This window comes from Gracilinanus agilis, chromosome 3 (genome assembly GCF_016433145.1).
Source record: "Gracilinanus agilis isolate LMUSP501 chromosome 3, AgileGrace, whole genome shotgun sequence".
Taxonomy (NCBI): Eukaryota; Metazoa; Chordata; class Mammalia; order Didelphimorphia; family Didelphidae; genus Gracilinanus; species Gracilinanus agilis.
The window spans coordinates 324,843,459-324,855,674 of record NC_058132.1 but is presented as its reverse complement, the minus strand read 5'-3'; positions in this window follow the sequence as shown (position 1 = coordinate 324,855,674).

The following is a 12,216-nucleotide window of genomic DNA, read 5'->3' as shown; positions in this document are numbered from 1 at the left end:
CCCACCAAAAGGAGTAGAAAGTTATTCAATGTACAATATAAATGAAGTGGAAGAAATGTATTTCTTCCACATAAGAGAAAAACGTAAAACACACCCAAAAAATGATATTTAGATTGTAAGTTTTTTGAGGGCCTTTTTACATCCCAAGGGCTTAGCACAGTGTCCGGCACATAGGAGGTGCTTAATCAATGTTTATTGAATTGAACTGAAAAAGTTCTCGTTGAAAAATATTTGAAACATGATAGAGTAGTAATCTGTAATTCCTTTTAAATTCTCCCTGGAGGCAGACACTCAAAACATTAAAAAATGGAACACTTAGTGAGTGAGACTGTAAAATAGTCTTGCCTTATCTCAACTCTGTACTCTGTACTGTCAGAACAAATACTTCTTGGTTCATGTTTTGTGACAAACCAAGCCAAACCCTGGGTTCATCCTCCTGTCAATGGCCATCTTTTCCTCCCAGAATCATTGTAGAAGATAAAGGGAGTATACACACTTACACACACACAGACACACACACAGACACACACACTCACAAATGGCAGTGCCAACTTGCATATCATTTAGAGCTAATCTTAATATACAGTATATGGTGTCTAGTATTTTTCTAACCCAAATTTCACCTAGACTATTTTCTAGTTTTCTCAGCAGTCTTTGTAAACAATCAATTCTTACCAGAGTAACTAGGATCTTTGAGTTTACTGATTGGTTAGTAGGCTCATTTGCATCTGTATGTTATTTACCTAATTTGTTCTACTGGTCAACCTGTCTATTTTTTAACCAGCATCAAATCTTTTTGATGATTATTGCTTTGTATTTGGTTATTTTTCTTACATTTGGGGGTGCTCTTTGGGCATAAAACACACCTGTAGCTTAGCTCATTTCATTATTTTAAATATAGGGAACAGACAAGACCTACTGGTTTGACTTACATGTAATTCCTTTTTTTTTTTTTTTTTTTTTTTGCCTTTGGCCAACATTTACTGCCCCTTCCTGGGATTCTTACTCTGTAAAAGGATGGAAATTGGATAGCCAAGTCTCATACCTGAGTTCTACCTCCGAAGCTTCTAGACAAACCCAGAATATTTGGTATTGGTTGGGAAGGAGAGTTGTCATCAGAACACATCAATGAATAAACTATTGTGTATACAGATACAGTGTATACACAACAGCATGTAAACGCAGATGGCCATTATCCTCTGTGGGTTAAATTTGGCCTTGTTCATACTGTGAAGTGGTAAAGTTTATCTTTGGCTCCACCACGAGCACCATCTCCCCTTTTTATTGTACCTCTTTTTCCAAGTTTCAGAGTCATTTTTGGCCTTCATTCAATGGCCTTCACTCAGTTGCTCTGCCAACTACCTGGACTTCTCCATCATGCTTCTCTACCCAAGCCTTCCTTCACTGGGTTCATTCTACAATGAATCCTTCCAACTCTCAATCCCATTTCCTCTCCATTGCATTAAAATTTGCCTGCCGTATGTCCTGTCTCCTTAGAGTCTTGCCCTCTGCTAAGGAACAGCTAATTAATTTGATACTAATCCATGCTGATGAGTACTAATGCATTAATCCTCCCAAGTATAGGCCCTCAAGGCCTATAGAAATATTTCATTTAGGATGAGCTTATAGCTACACTGCTTATAGCAATGGAGAAATCATCCTTGAGACTTGATTAGTCTGAGGGAATGTGGCTTCCTGGTTGCCTGAAACGTAAAAGGTACAGTCTTTGAAGGGCTTATGCTGTTCAGTCTTGTTGCAGTCCCCTACTGCCCTGAAAGTCAAAATACTTTTCTAAAGGAGTATTGCCACCATAACAGATACAAAGGGAGAGAGGAACTACACAAGTTGGTACCATATCTTTTTTTAATATCTTTTTTTGTTTTCAAGTAAACATCTTTGTAGAGAGACTTCTATAATCCATTAACATTTCATTGCATTCTAATTCTAAACTTGAATCACTAGCCAAGATGGATTAGGTCTACCCTAGAACAAGGGTCTTCTAGTAATAGTGCCTTCATCCAAAGCAATAACTCTGATATTCAGCAGTTTCAGCCACTAGAGCAGACTGGTTGGGAAAGATATTCTTGCTAAAACTATTCAAAGCCAGTGTGAACTCTTCCTTGCAGGGATAAATGTGGTTTTTCCAATATTTATGAAGAGATAAACCATCCCTGGAGTTACACTGCTTCCCCTGAGTTAATTCATGCTGAGAAAGTTCGGAGCATCCCATCATGTGCAAGTGTCCTTGTTACACCATGTTGTCTATGGCTTGAAACAGCAGATCCTAGTCATTAACCAGGGGAAGTTCCTTTTCATTCTGTTGGCATCCATCACTAGTCATCATGGGTCCAGGCCTATAAACCCTTCTTTTTCTTTTTTTCTTAAATCGTTACTTTCTGCCTTAGTAACAATTTTAAAGCAGAAGGGCAAGGGCTAGGCAATCAGAGGTAAGTGACTTTCCCAGGGTCACACAACTAGGAAGTGTGTGAGGCCAGATTTGAACCCAAGTTCTCCCAATGCCAGGCCTGGTTCTCTATCCATTGAGCCACCTAGCTGCCCCCTATAAACCTTTCTCAACGTAGTTTACCTTACCCAAACAGAAAAGAGCACTGGATTTTCAATGAAAAAACCTGAATTCAAATCCTGACCGCCACTTACTAGCTGCATGACCTTAACCATGTCTCTTGATTTCACTTCAGTTTCTTCCACCGCTAAATGAGAGGTTTAGACCAAAGAGATAACTTTTCAGGTTCATTCAAGCTAGAAATCTAAAATCCTTAGATCTCGCCTTCTTCTGAGGACTATACACCCTGGCCACCAGCCATGTAACACTGAGCATGTCACTTAGATTCAGTCTTATCAATAAAAGAAAAGGTTGACTAGAGATGATCTATAGGCTTCCCAGGGACTGACCCTGGTCCACTGCTTACAGAGTTTCAGAGCCTAGAAAGGCTCCTCAGCAGCAAAGAAGGTGAATACCCAAGCCCCACAGGACCCAGCAGCAAATATTATTGTAATTCATACCCACCCACCTGCCATATATGTGTATTTACAAATATACTAATATGCACATATGCCATACTGTGCAACATGTGGATACATGTATATATGCGTATGTTAATGCACCCATGTGTGTATGCATAGTACTTGTATGTATATGTTATACACATGCATCCTCTACAAACAAAACTCCTCTTAATGAAATCCAGTTTCATTGGGCTGGGGAAGGAGGGACAATTCTTACAATTACTAATTTCCTTCAAAACTCAACTTACATGCTACCTCCTACACGTGGTCTTTTTTATTCTCCCCACCACAACTAGTGTCTCCTCACCACAACTAAACTGTGCTGCATTGGTGTGTTATATATCTATATGTGTATGTGTTTAATAGATACATGTTGTTTCCTCTGATCTATAAACATCATTCTGCACCTTCACACTCTGTACTTTGTTTTGTAAATAACCTACCAACATACTTATCAGCTAACATATATTATAAATCTCTTATCCTACTAGACTTTTAAGATCCAGAAGTCTATGTCTTATTTACAATTTTTATGTCTCAGTGCAAACATAATGTTCAGAACAAAAAGGAAGGGAAAGGGAAGAAAATGAACATTTATATTGTGCCTACTAGTGCCAGGCCCTATGTTAAATGCTTTAAAAATATGACGACAAACTTTGTGGTTGTTTAGTCATTTTCAGTCACATCCAACTCTTAGGGACCCCATTTGGAGTTTCCTTGGCAAAGGTACTGAAGAGTGGTTTACCATTTCCTTCTCCAACTCCTTTTATAGATGAGGAAACAATCCTGTGAGGTAAGTACTATTGTTGTGAGGCTTTATTTAGCAATTAATTTAGTAATAGTGTTGGACCTAGCAGGAAGGGCTGGAGGATTCCAAGATGGAATGAAGGAGCAGGAAGTGGGGCTTGTGCTCTGAGAGAGACTCCATTAGTGGTTGGAACATAGCTGTTGCTAACCCTGGAAGATCTCAGAGTTAGGGAAAAACTGCATCCAGATTCCCTGAGATCCTGAGAGGTGAAGGCTTTCAGCAAGTAGACAACAGACCTGCAGAGCTGCACCAAGTGGGGAAGTGATTTGTGATCTGCTGGACAGAATTGCAAACTCACTCCCCCTACCTGGGTACCTTGGATCACCTGGTGGGGTTGGCTCTTGGCATCCTGTGACCATCCTTGGATTTACTGTGAGACCTCAAAGACACCCTCAGGCCCTTTAGCTGAGCTGACCAAACCTGGCTGGAACCAGGTTTAAAGGAGCTTTCCCTGTGACTTCAGTACTGCTTCCTTTGGGCCCTGCCTGGCTTAGGTCAATAGGATAGTGTAGCTAAGTCCTTCCTTGCCCCTGTGGCCTGCCCTTAGGTTTCAAGTGTAGAATCCCAATCCCATCCTTTATTTAGTTACCCTCAATTAAACTGTTATATACTTTGCCTTTTGCCTGCTGGTGACTGTTGGACCAACTGCCATTCCTGTGTCAGTTAAAAGCTTGGCAGTAAACCCTGGTCTCCCTATCCTGGTTGGTCCTATCTCTCCTTCAACCCAGTGTGTACCCACAAACCATTTAGGTTACATTTTAATAATAATTAACATCTCTGGTACCTAACCATTGCAGTTTGTCACACCCAGATGGCTGGGTAACAGAGAGACAGACAGGAAGTGTTCTCTTGGGCTGCTAGAGCCACACACTATTATGATCCCCATTTTACAGTTGAGGGAATTTTGGCAGACAGAGGTTAAGTAGCCTGCCCAAGATTATACAAGTGTCTGAGGCTGGATTTTAACTCAAGTCTTCTTTGACTCCAGATCCAAAACTCTCTCCACCATGCTGCCTACTGTTTGCACAGGTCCTTCAACACTTGAGTAAAACTCAAGTTTGAGAAAATTGCCAAGACAAAAAAATGAAACTTCTCCATCAGAATTCTGATTGTCAGCCCTCAGCATGACCATCAGCAGCACAAGAGAGCTACTCTAAGTTGAATCAGGGTTGTATTCTCATTTCTCTGCCTTCAATGTCCTTTCCTTGCTATGACTATTGTAATAGGTATAGACTATAAAAGTAGGAAAGCAGACTTGGCAGACAGACTAAGGGAAAAAGCATTGGCTGTCAGCCAGGGACATTCTAAATAGAATGAAGGGAAAAACTGTTTTGCCCTTGAGGATTCTGGTCAAATTGGGAAAGGGAGAGGATGTGGATGCCTTTACCTGCCCAGTGAGGAGCCCAAGGAGAGTGGAATTACCACTGTGAAGGAAGACTTGCTATGGAAGATCAAGTGAGCAAGAAGATCTAGCTGGGGTGGTGGACATGCCAGTCTGAGACAAACTCCTTGATTAGCATCTCCTGGATTTACCTTTTTGTGGACCCATTTCCTGTGCCATCAAGAAGAGCTGAAGAAGATATGATTTGTGAGAGACCCATTTTCCCTGCTAGACTGCAAAGTCTGATTAGTGCCACATAGGCTTTAACCCATTCTCCCAGCCCCTGTGTAGTCCCTAGTGATTAGGTTCAGTGTGACCATTCCCCATTATTTCTGACCCTCAATTATTATTAAAATCCTGTGTTTATAATTCTTTTGTCCTTGTACTACCCTGTTACTTGCTAGTTTCTCTGACTCCCTGGCTAGGTGAGTCAGTGTGGCAGTTAAGGACCAACAGTCACTCTTGTCAACTGCCATTTCCCAAACTGCCAAACCCAATTTCTCAGCTTGTAAGTCCCCACCTATTGTCCATTCCTGTCTCCTACTCACCCTTCTGAACCCAGATAAATATTTAATTTAACCCCCAGTTTTTTCCCCATAAGACAATATAATAAATCTTCCAGGAGTGTTTCAATATTGAATACAAAATATTATTAGACCAGGTTGAGACAGTACAAATATACATTAAAATACATTTATCAAGTAGCATATGTGACATTTCAGATAATATTTAATATTTTGGTACTGTAGACTACTTTCTCTTAAGACTTAGAATGCATTATTTCTGTCACTCCTAACACAATTTTTGACAACAAATTATGTCATTGGAATGTACTCTTCATAAAAAAAGAAGTGTAGTTATAACCAATTTTCTTAGAGAAAAGCACATTCATTTCCTTTTTGCAAGTCTAAAAGTGATAGAACTGTTCCCAGAGAGTGACACTGCTACCCAGGGATGGCAGGTAGCCTGGGAGGTAGACAGATACTAAAAAGAAACTACAACAGTGGGGGATAGAGGGATAGGGAATCATTCCCCATCCTTCACCATCACCAGCTCCATGGGCAGACTGGGAGCTTGCATATGCAACAATCTGTCACTTTTAATTCCCAGGCATAAGCCACTCAGAGTTCAACCTTGTATAAAGAGCTGATGTGGCACTAATTGTACACTATTCCATAACCCCATCACTTATGAGTTAAGGCAGTAGGGTACTCTGGTCAACTGAAATCAGGGCATTTTCTGAGTTGTCTAAGAAGGAAAGAAGAAGGAATAATGAAGGACAGAAACCCAAGAAATTTAACTGTAACTGTGCCACAATAAGCAAATAAATAAGTAGCTGAGGAGAGGGGGCAATGCTCAGCTTTCAATCAGTTAAGCCTTAACATTCAAGCTTCCTGGGAACTTGCCAGACAAACAAGTTTTCATAGGCTCACAGTAAAAAAAAAAATGAAAAAGGAGAATTGAACTAGTTTTATGTGATAAACTTATATTCTGGGGCAGGATACAGATAATGATTGAGATTAAAATCCTCAAATCAAGTTTAAGGGAAAAACTGAACCAATCTGGGCCAGGGGTAGAACTCCTTTGGAGACCCTTGTGCAAGTCCAGGAAAACTCTTAAGTTGATCTTCTCAATCAATCATTCAAAAATATTATGATATTCATATTTTACAAGAATATAATTTATGCCTTAAATTGATCAAAATGTTTAACAGTACAGGATTAAGGACAGCTCATGGGGCATTCTATCAGAGGTTTCCTTCAGTCTATTATCATTCCATTAATGATCGTTCTTTGACTCTTGTAAATCAGTCAGTCACAAATCCACCTAAATGTTCTATCATCTAAACCAGTGATGGGCAAACTTCAGCCCCCTGAAATGTTCTATCCTACAGCAAGATTTTATTCCTAATCTGACGAATACAATGAGTAGGATACAATACAATGAAACTTCGAAAGAGTTGCCTTAGAAACAGAGTGACAGATGAGCATTTCCTTTCCTTTGGCCCCCTCTTTAAAAAGTTTGCCCATCACTGATCTAGACTATATAATTCTATCTTGTCCACAATAATATCATGAAAAAAAATTGTAAAATGCCTCAGTGAGTCCAAGTACACTATGCCTACAGAACTTCACAGATTTACTGCTAGGCTAACTGGATAGGGCTAGGGATTGGATTTGTGAATTAGTACAGAGAACTTCTAGATGAGGAAATACCCTCTACCAATTTAGATCAGCATCTTCTTTGTAACTTAAAGTCTTAAGATATTGCCTAGAACACCAAGAGATTAAGTGACTTGCCCAATATGTACAGAGATCAATACGTGTTAGAGATAAGACTTAAACCCAGGTCCCCTCGAGCTTCAGAATAGCTCTCCAGGTACTCAAAAAACACTAGCCAAAGAGAATCTTGGTCCTACTCTTTAGCCAGCTTCTTCCTGAGATGATATTTCAGTGAGAATACTGTAAGCAATGCTGTAAGGAAAGAAGCCTTGGACCCTCTGCTTTTGGGGAGGACATGTGACCTATAAAGATAGGCCTTAGTTTTTATTTCAGTATTTGTCTTTTGTTCTAGGTGAAGGAAATTACTACAACCTGTGAGTTCCAAAAAGTGAGGAGAGCAAACCACCCAAGTCTAGGAATCCAGGTGTTAGGTCTAGGGCCATGTTGGCGAACCTTATGGCACATGGGCCAGAGTGTGCCAGAGGGGACTGCTCCCTTCCCCCCTCTCCACAGGTGTCTGAGGACGTTTTTCTCATCACCTGCTCCTCTTCCCAGAAGCCCAGTGGGAGCAACTCCTCTCTCCCCTGCCTTGGGTAAGGTGAGGTACTCACATGTGGCATGAGGGTTCTAGTTTGGACATAGTCTCTAAAAGGTTCGCCATCACTAATCTAGAGTTTTGAAACCAACTCAGCATCAGTGAACCAGGTAATGATCTTCGGGTCCCAATCCATCAGAGATCACTTTCAAATTCACTCTAGTGGTTGAGTAAGTACTAGCTGCTAGGGGCTCCTAAGTAAGGTTTTAACTACAATATTTTTTATGGGTTTTTTCCAACTTTTCCCAAGGTATAAGTGCTACAAGATTAAGAACCACTTCTCGATGGGTAAGTGGCTAAAATATATGAGCAAACATTTCCAAAAAATTACAAGCTACTAATAATCAAATGAAACATTACTCCAAATCACAAATAATAATAATTTAAAAAAAACAACTTTGGGGTTTCATTTTACATCCAACAAATTAGTAGTGACAGAAGATGAAAATAATCAGTGTTAGAGAGGCTCCCAGAAGGCAAGAAGACTCATACACCTAAGGCCCACTACTCTGAAAAGCAATTTGAAATTGTGCTTAAAAAGTGGCTAAAATTTCCAAACCCTGACCCAGAGATCTCACTATTAGGTATATACCCCGAGGATATCAAAGGCAGAAAGAAAGGTCCCATATATGCTAAAATATTCACTGCAACACTTTGTCAGAGCAAAGAACTGGAAATAAAAATGACCATCAATTGAGAAATGGTTAAACAAACTGTAGTAAGCAAATATAATGAAATATGAATGAACTGATGCAAAATGAAGCAAGAATAACTAGAAAAATAATATACATAATGTAAACAGGAGGAAAAAAATTTTTCAACTCTAAATTCTAGGAAATACTAATGCCTAAACTTAGCTCTGAAAAAGAGTTGAGAAAATGCATTCCCCAACCCCAACTGTGAAGGGTACTGCAAGTGTAGAATATTTCACATATCGTTAGATAATACATTTCTTGGTTTGTTTTGCTGAAATGTTTTTCTCTCTTTTTCTTTTTTAATCTTTGTAACACAAGGTGGCTTACAAAATTAGGGTGAAAAGTAGGAAGAGGGATATATTTGGACAGGAATGTGATATAAAAACAAAAGTCAAAAAAAAAGCCTTAATAAAAATTTTTAAATAAACTCTCTGAGGAAGAAAAAACTTAAATGCTGCTGGCCTAGTTGCAGCTGATCTGTAATTAGATTCTTGCTAAAGCTCTAAAGTAAATAGAAGTTGCCATCAGCTGTGGTCTATGAAAACCTATTAAGTAAAAATCCAACTTTTGGTCACTTATTGATTCTTCATTATTCTCAACTATTCAGACTTCTAGCATCTCCTACCCCTGCTTCTTTGAGGTCTCAGTATCTTCCCTGAGTTACCTTTCCATAGCATTTTCACTGCCACTATGAACCATTTGATTGAATAAAACATTTAATTCCATTTCTATATTTCTCATCTGCAAAATGGGAATTATAAAAATTTCTATCCTAAATGACTCACAGGATGAATATTAAGAACAAATGACAAAAATAGGCATACAGTAGATACTCAAAATGCTTGTTAATTGAATGACTAGTTTCTAACCCTTTTATCATCTTCTTGAAGTGTCTATCTTCTCTGACTTCTTTATTTGCCAGGTTCTCCATATACTACATGGAAACTCTCTGAGAATATTTCAATAATTTATTTCTAGGATACTCAAAAATAGGTTATGACATCTATAACAAATCACTTTTGGCAGAATGAACTAAAGAACTTCAGATTAGTACTGGAGAAAGAAGAGACATGGATTGCACAACTCCAAAGAATATTAATAACTACAGCCAAAGGAACTGTATGCTCCCAAAATTGCATGCTATTTTAAGTCTGTGTGGCTTTTTGTTAAATTGCCAAACATCCTAATTTACACATTGAGTGGCTAGGCTCCTGTTTGTTGATTCTATGTTCTTCCCAAGCATCAATGAGCCCTGTAATCATTAATCAAATAAATAAACTAGTGTTTTGCTATAAGACTTTTCACTAAATAGCAGGATTTGGGATAAGGTCAAACTGAACCCCACTCAAGGGGATAACATGACTACCCAAAAAACTCATTTTAATTAACTACCCACAGTAGTTATATGACTTCCTGAAGAATTCATTACAATACATTTCACATATAAAGTAGCCCCAGTTAAGTATATTGTGAAATCACTGAACCAGTTTAACCTGCATTTACACATTCAATGAGCTTTAAAAAGAAAAATCTGTTACATAAGTACAACATAGGAGACTCATGGCTAAACAGCAGATCATATGAAAAAGACTTGGGAATTTTACTTTGATAACAAACTCAATATAAGCCAACAATGTGATACAGTTATTAGAAAAAATGAAAAATAAAAATAAAACATAAAATAGCACAATCTTAGACTTCATAAATAGAAAAGTTGGTGCCCAAGCCATGGGAGATGATAGATCCATCACCATCTGCACTAGTCAGATCACATCTGGGATATTATGCTCTTGGAAACCACATTGTAAGAGGAATATTTGCAAACTAAAGTATCTGAGAAGAAGGCAACCAGACTGGTTAGAGTCAGTAAACTATGTCATATGAGATGTTTATTTTTGAGAAAATATGAGAGCTGTCCTCAAATTAACTGAAGGGTTATCACTAAAAATAGTGTCAATTTGCTTTGTCTTTCTGAGAACAAAACTGGGCACAATGGATGAAAGTACAGGAATTCTGGCTTGATATTGTAAGAAGAACTTTCTAATAACTAAAAATATTTAGCACCAGAACTAGCTGCCTCATATAAGAATATGCTCCTTATACCCAGAAGTATTCAAACAAAAGCCATGTAACAACATGAAACAGATATTGTAAAATGTTCAAGCATTGGGCAGGAATTTGAACTAAATGGCCTTTAGGATCTTTTCCATTGCTATCATGTTATAATTAATTGTACTAAAGACACTTAAGTCTCGGCTACACATAGGAGAATGATGGAGTAGTGCAGATAACTCAAAAAAGCAGATAAATCCAGATTATTACTGTTTGGTCTCAAAAGATGCTTTTTAATGGTATCATTAAGGTTTATCATCGAGGGAAGACATGATTTATTCACCTTTTTATTCCATACAGAGGTAATTCCATAGATTGTACACACAGCCCTCAATAAATGCTGAATGAAAAATATGAAATCAGTTTGTATCAAGCAAATTGGCACAGGGGCATTTTGGTTGGTTGGAGAAGTACTGAAGAATATTGTTGAATCTAGGACATGAAGCAATTGAGGATATGATTGTGAAATGAGTGACAGCAGCTTCAAAGGTGAGAGAACAGCACCAAAAAGAGGCATTCCTGGTGCTCTCCCTCCTTTCATGTTAACCCCATGCCTGAGATTCCACTCTTGTGCACTGACAATCACTTAATAATGAAGAGTTATTGAGAATGTTTTTTGTGCCCAGTCCTAAACTGTGCACTGAGGAATACAGAAGAAGGAAAGGAGAGGAACCCTGAAGAAGCTAACACTAGTTGTCATTGCAGAAGTATAGGAAAGCCTTTTGTTTTCCTCTGTGAACTTACATAAGCCTTTTCTCAAATTTGAATTGCAGATGCTGGGAGTTTTAAAGGACTTAGTTGGGTCTCATTTACCATTTTGGGTCTTCTGGAGCTAAGTTTGCAAGATAATATCTGTGACAATAACTGGCCAAGGAAACTTTCCTCAATTATTAACTTGAGATAATGATACTATAAAAATGGGGTTAAATAGGAATTATTTGAGGATTATTTGCTTTTTTGTGTTATCTATATTGTGTCCAATCATTCTCCTATATGTAGTAGAGAATGAACTCTGTCTCTAGTAGTCACATCTTCCCATTGGCTTACTTCCCACTATCATTACTTCTTGGTAGAACTGAATGTATGATTAACTTCTTACCTTTGAGTAGAATTTCCCAGATACCTTCCATAAATGCTGAAGAACTATTTATTAGTTCTTAATTAGAATTATGTTGTAACCATAAAATTTAAGACTTCAAGAAGAAATGACCTTTTAATCAATCTCTCAATCAATAAATATTTAGTAAGCAGTGATTCTAGCAATGTGCCAGGCATTGTGGAAGATATAGAAAAAGTATAGGATATTGTTGCTCTTCTCAAAAAAATCACAATCTATTTGAGAGGCAAAATATACACCCAAGAAATAATTGTGAAAT